Here is a 13,751-nt window from a genome sequence, read left to right as displayed (position 1 = left end):
GCGGTTCCGGAACGTAGCGCCTAGAACCGCACGGCCACCCCGGCCGGCTCCTGTTGCAGTTTCGAATTCCTCTGTGATGATCTGGATAGATGTCCACCTATTACACATTACGCCGCCTATTACACATAACGACCTTCTTTAACTGTCGGCGGTCTGTCAGTCAACAGACGAGGTCGACCTGTACGCTTTTGTGTTGTACGTGTCCCTTCACATTTCACTTCACATACTAGGGGTGTTTAGGAGTGTGGAAATCTCGCGTACGGACGTATGATACAAGTGCCACCCGGTCACCTGACCATGTTCAAAGTCCATTGAGTTCCGCAGAGCGTCCCATTCTGCTCTCTCACGATGTCTTATGACTACTGAGGACCATGATATGGATTACCTGGCATAATATGAAAAACGTATGATTTCGGGGATTTCCGGATACTTTTGATCACATAGTGTAAGCTAAGCAAATAGATATATGAGTTCCTCTGCACTTCTGTGTACAACTAAGAGAGAACGTAATTATTCCTTGCGGGGGAAAGATAACATTCGTACCAAATATATACGCAAAATTGAACAAAACATACCCGTAAGATCTACATTGGTGAGGTTCTGAATGAAAAAAGAAACCAAGAACAACTTCCAAAATACTTTCAGTCCTATTAGCATAAGGTATTGGAATAATAGATCTGTTTGTGGTAGACATCAACTCGACGTCCTCCTGAAGTTAATGTGGACGTGATACAATACACAAAAACTGTAGCAAGCGAGGCGCTGGGAGTGGCAAAGCACCAGCTCACAAAAACTTAGCATTCGAACCGTAAAAGGCAGTTCGTCACGTGACGATTAAACTTGGAGGAGTTGGTCCACGAGGTCATCGTCCCATAAACAACCAAATCTGTGTCTCCACTGTACGTTCATTTCTCGGCAGTAACTCACGAAAGTTAAAGGAACTGATGGCCTTTCAAATCTCTTGAAATGTGTCCAAACCAATATGTCTAAGACAATTTTCTGTGACTGATAATCATCGTGTCTTTAGAACAATTGAACATCTGTTACCTCAGAAGAGAGTCAGGTCTTGTTTAATCCGATATTAACACGTTTTACACTGGATAACACATTTTTGTCGTGGCAAAAGGTTAAGCTGTCTCTAATAACCCGAGGGATGTTTTTAACACCATACAGCTATAGAGCTGTATTGTCGTCTTGTACGTGACGTGCATTTCGAGCTGGCAACTAACTAATGCAAGCAGTTATAGCGGGGCCAACCAGTGTTCCTCGGCGTTTTCCACGTACATAGAACATTGCGAGGTACGAAAGAAAAGACAGGTGGCAAAAAAATCCTTGTAAGAGCTGTAGATTACACCTTGCACGTTTGGATTTGTAGTCTCACACGTCCCCATTGAACTACTGTTACCGGTAAATGTGTATTATTTGCTATTCTAATATTTATACCATTAAAAATCTATAACACTACATTTTGAAACAATGTTGTTGCTATGAGTACGTAAGAGATATGTGTGTATAATTTCAAAACATACATTACATTTCTTACCAGCTACATGTCAGTTTGTTAAATACATACATACGTACCCTTCCTTTCAAACTGATATAATTTTTTCGTTTGTGTCATGTGCTACAACTGACAAGTAAGTTGTAAATTCCAGACTCATGACACTAAAGTTCATGGGTTCGGCTTTATTTGAAGTCTGACCTGTACGTCAGTGATTACAGTTAAATGAGATCGCTTTCCACAATATTTCGTATAGTGAGTGCATGCCCAGTTGTTTATGAGCACGTCACAACTGAAAGAAAAATTAAATTAGGTGTCCCTTTTTGACAGGAGGATATTACGTACTGTTTCAGGGTTGACCCACAATGTAACACTGGTCCTTCGTAACAGACTCCTCATACATACCATCCACATCTTCTCTCTACAGCTGTGTTTATTAGGTGCCGTTTTACTCTATATGGAGTACTATTCCCACATCTGGATCTCGAAACAGTTCTGTCTGACGAGTGATGTCCCGGGTTAAAGTTAGGGCTTCACGACGGAACCTCAAGCTAAACATGGTCATTGAGAGATGCAGCCACGAATGAGAGGTGTCGGTGAAGACGCGCATTCAAGAGCTTTCATACGCCGCGGTTGCTGGAAGACTAATTACGTCATAGCGCAGCATTTCTCACCCCACTCCGTGATAAACGATCACTACAGCAGCGTCATCGTAGTTGACATTCGGCAGCGACAATGTTATTAAACACTTCATAAATAAATGTCCCATTACATATAACCGTTATACAGTAATAATGAACATTGTAAACAGTTATTCCTGTACTCTGTGACAGTAATAAATACATATTGTCATCCAAATGAATATTGATTGTAAAGTATTCGATATTAAAGTTTTGACTTAATTTAACTGATATTTTGTGTCTTCGACCCCCCGCCCCCCTGACCTGAATATAGGCTTGCTACGACACGCAACATATGGTGACGAGAATAGTTGTTTTATGTCTTTCTTTTAGCTAACTATCGTTCCCTAAAAAAATTGGCGACGATAGTGATCCCACTTTTTTTCCAGTTTGCACGGATTCCCTCGCCTTCCTTAGTGGATGTTCTTGGTGCTCAGTGGCCAAAATAGTTTTTCTGTCTCCCACTTAATTTAACGTGTTTCACTATGTCCAAGCCTCCACTGGAACTGTCTCCAACTTCACGGGAAGTTGTTCAGTATCAGGCACAGCAGACTGAACGACTGCTGCTCGTGCGGAACAGATGACGAACTTACTGTCGCAAGAAGCAGCACCATAGCCGGTTGCTGCACACAAGTTTAGTTACTTTAACAGCAAAGGAGAGGACTGGTCCCACTATTGCACGCAGCTGAAATCCCACTTCAGGCATACGGTACTACAGGCATGGCGCGCATCGCATGTTTTCTGTCCACTGTTGAAGCCGACGTTTATCGGCTGCGTATAAAGTTATTTCCCGATTCTCGTTCAGAAGATGACGAACTTGTTCGAAAATTCGACGAGCATTACAAGGCACGTACTCACGTCACTGTGGCGAGATTTAAAGTTTTTCGTCTTAAGGAACACCTTAAACAGTCATTAAAACGGTGGACTGCTGAACTCAAGGGCTAGCCATACATTGCAGGTTCAAGTGTTTTTGTGAACAAAGTTATAGAGATGCTTTATTAAGGTGTCCGATCACGTAAAATATATTAGTCACTACTATCTCAAAATTACCACATCTCGATCTCAAAACAGTTCTATCAATTGTAGAGTCTCAGTACTGTGAACACGACTCAAGTTGATTTTGAGGCTCCATCTACCTCTTTCGTTCGGAGTACACAAGGTATTTACTTTCAAGTTAATGTTAAGGTGAGTGGAAAAGGTGCTCAGATTAAAAGTAGAATTAAAGGTAAAACATGTCAGTCACATTGTACAAGTGTTTTACTTCAGGGTGAGGTGAATAATTCTTGTCCTCATTGTTTTCTCAAATGATGTTAGAAAAACTTGTCCTTGTCGCGAAGCAACGTGTTTCAAAAGTGGTATCCAGACAGTCTATTTAAAGTGCAGCCAGGGTAAGCACCAGTCTACTACAAGGCTGCAGCATAGCTCTCAGCAAGTGAACGTTGTCAGGGCTCAGCCATTATGGCTGCCACCAATGAAAGCTCACTATTCTACTTTACGGAAAGCTTCTGTTAAAGTCCACTGACAGAAGAACAAACTTTTTTTTCAAGTTGAGAGTGGCACAAAGAACAATATTAGGTTTCAGTTACTCACAGCTGCGTCTGTTTCCCTAATGAATGAAGAAACCTATGACATGACTGGTAGATCATGGCTACAAAGCCTACTCATGTGATGTCCGCTTTCAATGGACACGAAATTGTAATACTTGGAGTGTGCATTTTGCCAATAACTATTCGTGACGTTTTAAAGTGTGCTTCATCTCATGCAGTACGTCCCAGAAACAGTTCAAAGATTTCTGGTTTAGACTTGTTTCATTTGTTCTGCCTGTGCACACAAGAGATTGTGTTAAAATCAGTTTTTCAGTGTCTCATACTTATTTTAAGGACTTATGCAATAAGTACAGAGAACTTCCTGAAACATTTCCGTTTCTTTTTTCTTTTTTTTTTTTTTCAATCGTCATTCTTCCAATTGGTTTGATGTGACCCATCATGAATTCCTCTCCTATACCAACCTCATCACAAAGTAACACTTGAAACCTACGTCTTCATTATTTGAACCATGTATTCCAATCTCTGTGTGCCTCTACAGTTTTTAACCTCTACAGCTCCCTCAAGTACAATGGAAGACATTCTCTGATGTCTTAACAGGTGTCCAATCTTCCTGTTCCTTTTGTCTTTCCCGTATATTCCTTTCCGTCTCCATTCTCCAGTGCACCTCCTGATTCATTTCCAGGATTATGAAGTCCTTAAGTTTTGAGGTGCACATGGCTGTTAAAGACGATGTGCAACAACGATTTTATCAAGCCAGACCTGTCCCACATCCTATATGTGAGTAGTTTACTCAAGAACTACAATGATGGAAGAACCACCCCTTCGTCATACTTGAAAAGCCATCAGGAGATTAGTGTCAGTGTGCCGGTTTCAAAGCCACGTTGAACGGACAAACTGCCACGGATTTATTTTCTCCTCACAACCAGATTTATTGATGGACAGATTGGGACACTACGAATTACGAGAATGAGTCTGATTTACTTGTGGCAAACGTACTTGTTTTGTGATCAATACTCAAATGGGATTATTCCAGGTTCGAAGACTACTTTTTGGTAGTGCCCCAGCTCGTGCTCTTGTGCAGCGCTTCCTGGAACAATTAACAGCTGAAATTCATTCATATACAAACTATCTTGATGATATTGTTGCCGGCCGGAGTGGCCAAGCGGTTCTAGGTGCTACAGTGTGGAACAGCGCGACCGCTACGGTCGCAGGTTCGAATCCTGCCTCGGGCATGGATGTGTGTGATGTCCTTAGGTTAGTTAGGTTTAAGTAGTTCTAAGATCTAGGGGACTGATGACCTCAGAATTTAAGTCCCATAGTCCTCAGAGCCATTTGAACCAATTTTTATGATATTGTTATCATGGATTGTACACCTGCTGACCACTTCTCAAATTTAGAGTGTTTAAATTGCTCGCTGCGACTGCCTTAAGGTGTAGCAAGGAAACGTGCTTCTTCCTCCAAGAACCATATAAATTTTCAGACATATTATAAATGCAAAGGGTATTCATCATGTTCATTTGCAGTTGTTTGCGATTAAAGATTTGCTGACACTCCATAACATCAATGAGTTACAGGTCGTTACATGGAAACTAAAATATCCGTTAAGTTTACTGCAAATGGTGAGCAAATTGCTGCTCCACTCGGCTGGCTGGCCGGCCGGAGTAGCCGAGCGGTTCTAGGCGCTACAGTCTGGAACCGCGTGACCGCTACGGTCGCAGGTTAGAATCCTACCTCGGGCATGGATGTGTGTGATGTCCTTGGGTTAAGAAGGTTTAAGTAGTTCTAAGTTCTAGGGGACTGATGACCTCAGAAGTTAAGTCCCATAGTGCTCAGAGCCATTTGAACCATTTTCTCGGCTGGCTACCCGTATGGTCCCAAGAATGTCAGGACGCATTTCAGTGGTTAAGCGATGCATTGTTCTGTTAGCTGCGGATACGTCTTCTTATGGAAATGGAACTGTGATCTCCCATAGAATTTGCTCATGTGATAGACCTATAGCGTTTGCCTCAAAAACTCTCAAGAGAACAATGTGCAATTACATTCAACTTGAAAATGAGGCACGTTTCATTATCTATGGTGTTACCCAGTTCCACCGACATTTGGATACTTGGAAGTGCTATTTGTTTACGCATTATTGGTCTCTGATGGCTTTTTTCAATCCTTCCAAGCCTGTCCCTCCACGGACAGCACAAAAATCGCAGCACTGGGCTCTGCTGTCGTGTGATTATTAAGAAGAGGTGTTGTACATGCTTACCGCACAGTATCCGAACATTGACTTGGTCTCAGTTACCTGTCGGAACCGCCACAGGGCAGGATTCATCTGGGAAATCATGTTATCAAATTGACACTCAAGATATTGAAATTCTTCAAAATTTTCTTCTCGATTTTTTCGTATTTCTGGAGCAACTGCTATCAGTACGGATCTTCAAGTAGTTCTCCAATGTGTGACCACGTAGTTTGAATGACATTTCCCACCAAGTGACATGCTGCTCCTTTCTCCATCTTCATGTGTCAGCGACGTAGTCAGGTGTTCACTGTTACATACTGAGTATCACAATGCACTGGCTTTGATTCCTTATTCCCTCCAATTGGAAGATTTGTCAGTGTTGCCCCAAAGTCACTGAAGTGCAGTTCACACAGAACAGCTAGCCCAACATCATTATACTTGGAAGGGCTTGGAAGCCCAGATTCAGTAAATGAGTTCTCACTGCAATGTTATGTGCATTTTAAGTCCACTCCACCACAACGCTTCTTCCAGCGGAGATGTTTATCTGGACAATACAAACATGTAAAAACTGATTTTGTGGGTCCTTCTGGAAGACATGGTGGCTGTTGGTCGTAAATGCATACAGTAAATTTCCTTTTGTAATCCTCATGACATCAATCATTGCTGCCAATATTGCATCGGCTTTGTCCTTAACTCCTTGTCTTCAAGGACTACTGCTCCTTTTCACCCTCATTCTAATGGTGATGGTGAAGCTGAACGATTCGTTCGAACGTTCGTAAGTAACATGGAAGAATGAGTCTCCTATACATGGGAGCAAACATAAATGATTTTTCTTTCCTAGTATCACTGAAAGTTGCCAGCAGAATAATTTCACGGTCGTCACCAGGGTACACAACTGAATACTCTATGGTCATCGCAAAACAGTTCGTTCCGCTAGTTCAGTTTTAGATTCAAAGCTTTAGCTTCAACATTTTTGGTGAGAAACAGCACTGGGAACATGGTGTCATCACACCAGCACTGGGTCATTCATCTTCCGTCGAAAGCTCGTATGGGCTGAACCAGCTTGATTAGACCTGGCTGTAGTGTTCTTATGTCAGTTGTTCTTCCGCCGGCTTCTTGCCGCTGGGGTTGACAACTGCAGTCATCCCAGCCTTAAAGGCCAGTTCCCACCAGAGCGCAGCAGCGCGGCGTGCGGCAATGGCAGCGGCACGCGTTTTCCGCTTTGACGCGGCGGCTCGCGGAATGGCAGACGCTAGCGGTAGCCAATGACGGACAGCCACTGAGATACGGGGTGGGACCCACCGAAACGACCGGTATGTTTGAATAACTATATCTTACACCTACATGAAGGAAAGACGAAGTTGGGTGAAGACATACCAATTTTTCATTTTCTGTACAATGTACTCTTTCACATATTTCATTATACATGATTTCTCATTTCAACATAAACATATTTCATGACTACCGTTCATGATTGTTCACTATCTCCTAACACATTGAAACAATGTATGATAAAAGAGATTATTCAGATAGTTAAGCGAGACAAAAATTTAAAATGTGATACGGTAGCAGGTACACGAAAACAGTAGGAAAACAAAGGCTAGGTGGAAGGGATGAAAGTGGAAGCCACCTGATAGAATTTCTCACTGAGCATAATGTAATTTCGCCAGTACCTTGCTTAAGAATCACGAAACAATATATATTTGGAACAGAGCTTTCGAAACCAGATTTTAAATTGTAAGGCATTTCGTCGCGTTAAGGCCGGTTCTCACTAGGGCTGCCGCGCGTCAAAACCGCACGTCAGCGGCGTGGTTGCCATGGAAACGGCGTCAGCGGCACGGTGCGGCGAGCTCTGTGTCGCGGTTTGACCATGTCGAACCGCTTCCGCTGCCGCGTGCCACGCTCCAGGTGCGCGCCGTCAATCACAGAACGCGCTGAGCGTGACGTCTGGTACGGAACCCCAGGCCACACGAATTTTCGCTGAACCGCTGGCGCGGACACGGCGGCAGCTATGAAATACTTATCATCCGATTCCAAGGAAAGTATTCGGCAGAAATATTTGATTCTTGGGCATGTTACAGCCTAATATCTTCTCTCGATAAAGGACCGAATTTCTTTTCGTTATTCGTCGTGCTTACTTGCTGTATCGCATTTACGTAAACCTTTACACGAAATTTTAATGAGTGTGCCGAGATAAAAACGCATTGCGTGGACTTTGCGTGCAGTTCATTTTAGGTAATACATTATTGTGTATGAAATTTAGCCAACATATCGAAATATTTTTTAAGGCTGAGAGTACATCGATAGCTATCACCATTCTCGAGATATTGAATGATACGTCTGCGGACGGGCTGTGCGGTGACCGGGTGCGGGTCGCTCGCCACGAGACCAATACTTCGTCCTGCTCGTCGTAAACCATGTGGTTGTATGGCTCTGAGCACTATGGGACTCAACTTCTGAGGTCATTAGTCCCCTAGAACTTAGAACTAGTTAAACCTAACTAACCTAAGGACATCACAAACATCCATGCCCGAGGCAGGATTCGAACCTGCGACCGTAGCGGTCTTGCGGTTCCAGACTGCAGCGCCTTGATGTGGTTGTATCAACCGCAAATTTCGTAAACGGTTCAAGAAATCTAAACGTGTTTTTTTGCAAACGATAACTTGTGAAAAGTCATGTATTTCGTCGCTTGATAAATATCCTAAATCTTTATATGTACCGAGATATGAAAGCAACTACAGTTTTTCAGAAGGGATAGATGAACTTTTTTAAACAGCATTTAACAGCATGTGGAATGAGAAGTTAAACCGAAACTAATTTGCTGGTATGCCATAAGATGTAATTTACTAAATATCTACAGCCATTGATTATTTGCTTTGGTAAGTAACAAACTTTTATTTTCTTTATCCAGTGTACTTTACTGATTCAAGACGCATTTCGCCCTTTACTTTAAAGCATCTTCGGTAGAATCTAGAATGATTCAGTTTTGTTTGGATGTGTGATACTTGCAGATTATAAAACAGTCCACATCTTTTTTTACGTGAATGACTGATTACTTACAGTGAATCGAGTTTTGAGCGGACATATACGTTTCCCCTCACCTGGTCACATGCTGGAGGTTGAACTAAAACTTAGATTATGGAACATAAGCACATTTTCATGTTCGGTCTTTTTTCTTCTGTCACTAACAGTAGACGTTTTACCGAAAACTCTGATTTGAAGTCGTAACTACAGTTTGTTCACTTCATCTCCCTTCGTGTAGGGTTTGTTTATGTACATGATGCCAACCTGCAGAATTATACGCTGAACACTAATGTTTTTATTCTTCTTATATCTGTATGTGTGTGTGGCTAGCCAGTGATAGTTATAGAAAGTTGAAAGTGAATCCAGTAGTTGTCAGACAGTGGTTGAAAGATTTGGTGTTCAGCTGATTTCAGTTTTGGTTTAAATGTTTTGTGGAGGAGTGCATGGAAGAGTAAATTCACTGCTTACATTAATAGATAAAATAGTAGAATAGTATTTCAACAGATGATTATTATCAGAATACTATCTGCTAACCCCTTTGTCCTCACGCTTTGACGCCCCATAGTACGTTCTGTCAACTAACCCCTATTGTTGTCAATGTTGTGCCGTATTTTCCTCTTCCTCCTCTATTTAATTCCGTACCTCTTCTTTAGTCACACGATCCTCGTATCTAATCTTCAGCATTCTTATTGATCACCACGTTTTGAAAGCGTCCATTGTCTTCTTGACAGAACTGTTCATCGTCCACGTTTCACTTACATACAAGGCTGCACTCCACACAAACACCTTTGTAAAATAGTATCCAACCATTAGAATTTATATTCGATGTGAACAAATTTTCTTTTTCAGAACGCTTTCCTTCCTATTGACAGTCTTTAGTCAGATTTGCGTCTGCACCAGGAAATGCCTTACAATTTAACATCTGGTTTCGAAAACTCTGTTCCAAATATGTATTATTCTTTCGTGATTCTTAAGCAAGGTGCTGGCGATGATCACATTGTGCTCTGTGGGAAATTCTATCAGGTGGCTTCCACTTTCATCCCTTCCACCTAGCCTTTGTGTTCCTACTGTTTTCGTGTACCTGTTACCGTATCACATTTTAATTTTTTTCTTGCTTAACTATCTGAATAATCTCTTTTATCGTACATTGTTTCAATGTGATAGGAGATAGTGAACAATCACGAACGGTAGTCATGAAATCTGTTTATGTTGAAATGAGAAAACGTGAATAATGAAATATGTGAAAGAGTACATTGTACAGAAAATGAAAAACTGGTATGTCTTCACCCAACTTCGTCTTTCCTTCATGTAGGTGTAAGATATAGTAATTCAAACACACCGGTCGTTTCGGTGGGTCCCACCCCGTACCTCAGTGGCTGTCCATCATTGGCTACCGCTAGCGTCTGCCGCTTCCAGATGGGAACGCCAATTCCGCGAGCCGCCGCGTCAAAACAGATAACGCTTGCAGCTGTCGTTGCCGCACGACGCGCTGCCACGCTCTAGTGGGAACCGGCCTTTAGGCACCATCCAGAAAGATGCCTGTGGAGATCGACGTAGTGCCACCGCCGCCCCTGGTCCTGCAGCCAGAGTCCATGACCACGCAGACGCCACCAGACGATCAATGTCACGACTCCTCTGGGGTTACATCTCCTGTCCTCTCGACCACAGAGGCTGTTTCACTGAATGTGGGGATGCACTTCGTGGCTGGTTTTTCGGACGGTGTTCTCGGTCACTCAGAAGGTGGATACTAGGGTGCAGACAGTAGCTGTCATCGGTCACTCTTACGGCCCTTGCCTCCTCATGTACATCAACGATGAGGTCGCCCCCCGCCACCGACACATGACCCAGCACTACACGATGCTGGTGCGGAGGTTTGGGACAAGAAATGTGGTGTTGTCCGAAGAGTGAAATCCCAAGTTAATGTCCGGAAATCACGATGGGACCACAAGCTACAGACACTCGTTGCCAAATGCAGCCACAAATGAGAGATGTCTGAAGACACCCTCTCAAGTGGTTCCACACGCCGTTGCTGCTGGAACACTGCTTATGCTAGATCATAGCACCATGATAACACAGCTCCGTGATAACCATCTACGAGAGCAGCAGCGTCATATGTCATATCCAGCAGAGCTAGTATTTTTAGTTAGAACCGTGTACCAAATTTCATAGTTACATGTACATTGCTATGTGACTGTCATTCGGTATTACACAGTTTTGTAAACAGGTATTCCTGAAGTCTGTGATAGTAATAAATATATTGTAATTCAAATGGATACGAATTGCATCCTAGCTAATTATTGAAGTGTTTTACTAAAGTTGAATGAAGAGCACCAGTTTGGTTTTGTTATACAATACTACTATTATTGCGTTAATCCGTTTTCGGCTTACAAGGCCATCTTCAGGTATTTAATGGCCTTGTAAGCCGAAAAACGGTGAACACAATAAAAGGAATATTGTAGAACAAAAGCAAACCGCTTTGAATTTTTTATAATGTTGTTCCACCAAGAACCAACGGAAGATTCTGTTAACATAATGTGTCGTGTGCATAGTAGTACAAGCTCGACCTCTTCCCGAAGTAAATCTAAGACCGCTACGACACATGGCTAATAGCAAGCGACAAGCTGGGAGTGGTATGGCGCCAGGTCAGAAAAGCACAACATTCGAACTAGAAAAAACAATTTTACTCTTAAAAACATGCTTCAGGCGTCTATTTATTTCTTTAACATATAAGTTTGAAAAAAAATGCAAGCACTAGAACAACACAGTTTTATGATTAGGAACTGAACAGTTTACCTTGAGATGAGTTTTACACCATTCGGATAGTCCTGTTTCAGTATAACTTAAATTAATGTATGAACTGAAACAGAGAGAAAAACATCAATTCACAAATGTTACTTATTAATAATCCAACACTAAAATATGTTTAGTTATCAGATCAGATCAGTCAAAGAGCCACTATAAAAACACTGTGTGAAAGAAATGAAGAATGAATCTATAAATAAAATATAAAGAACGACGCCCAGCTGAATTCAACGACAAGTAGTAACATTAATTTTCACAGTAACTCATAACAGCCAAACAGTTACAGAATAAAGATTTATTGAAGTCCTTGGTCACGGTTTCGGTATATCTAAATATAACTTCATCAGAACCAAAAATACACCTGAACAAGAAGACACTTTCATTAAAAGAAAAAAAAAAAAAAAACGAAAAACCCTTAGCAACATAACCGACCCACAAGAAAAAAACACTTATAGCTTTAAGTAACTATGGAAATTACCAAAGTATTACAAGCATAAGAACCTTTATTCACTTACTAAAATCACATTCTGCAGTGGAGATGCATAAAACAATCGCGCCAAAGGCGTCGTCAGTAGTTAAAATTAAAATATCACCTCCATCTGTACAGCGTAATTATGAAAAGATGGTCGATGCGAACACGGCATACTATCAGTACTTAGCCTGTGAACTAGCCTGAAGAGGATGTGGAAGCGCTGGGCAGACAGTTTCACCGACAGAAGGCCCTTGTGGTATGCACGAGACACTTTCGCACATTAAAACACCGGGATACATACTCATAAACATCAGAATTTTGAAGGTTGTGCTAATTTGAACACTCTGCCTTAATAAATAGAGCATATCAGAACCACTTAATTATGCTGAGGAATGCAGAGGAGTGCAAGGAAGCTAAAACGAAATGGCAGCAGGAAAAATGTGAAGACATCGAAAAAGAAATAATTGTCGGAAGGGCAGACTCAGCATACAGGAGAGTCAAAACAACCTTCGGTGACATTAAAAGCATGGGTGATAACATTAAGAGTGCAACGGGAAATCCACTGTTAAATGCAGAGGAGGGAGCGGATAGGTGGAAAGAATACATTGAAAGCCACTCTGAGGGGGAAGATTTGTCTGATGTGACAGAAGAAGAAACACGAGTCGATTTAGAAGAGATAGGGGATCCAGTACTACAATTAGAATTTAAAAGAGCTTTGGAAGACTTAAGATAAAATAAGGATGAAGGGATAGATAACATTCCACCAGAATTTCTAAAATCATTGGGCGAAGTGGCAACAAAACGACTATTCACGTTGGCGAGTAGAACGTATGAATGTTGCGACATACCATCTGACTTTTGAAGACGGCAACAGCTGACAAGGGAATTTTCGCACAGTCAGCTTACCAGCTCATGCATCCAAGTTGGTTATAAGAATATTATACAGAACAATGGAAAAGAAAATTGAGAATGCGCCACATGACGATCAGTTTGTCTTTAGGAAAGGTAAAGGCGCGACAGTGGCAATTCTGAAGGTGCGCTTAATTATGGAAGCAAGACTAAAGAAAACTCAAGAGAAGTTCATAAGCTTTTTCAACCTGGAAAAAGCGTTCGACAGTCTAAAATGGTGCAAGATGCTCGAAATTCTGAGAAAATTAGGGGTAAGCCATAGGGAAAGACGGGTCATATACAATATGTACAACAGCCTAGAGGGAATAATAAGAGCAGACGATCAAGAACGCAGTGCTCTCATCAAAAAGGGTGGAAGACAAAGAAAGCCTTTCTCCCCTACTGTTCAATCTGTACATGGAGAAGCAATGATGGAAATAAAAGAAAGGTTCAGGAGTTAAATTAAAATTCAAGGCGAAATGATATCAATGATACGATTCGCTGATGACATTGCTATCCTGAGTGAAAGTGAAGAAGAATTACATGATCTGCTGAACAGAGTGAACTGTCTAATGGGTACATCGTATGGATTGAGAGCAAATCGAAGAAA

The sequence above is a fragment of the Schistocerca americana genome, chromosome 2, assembly GCF_021461395.2.
Source record: "Schistocerca americana isolate TAMUIC-IGC-003095 chromosome 2, iqSchAmer2.1, whole genome shotgun sequence".
Lineage (NCBI taxonomy): Eukaryota > Metazoa > Arthropoda > Insecta > Orthoptera > Acrididae > Schistocerca > Schistocerca americana.
This window is presented reverse-complemented; position numbering follows the sequence as displayed.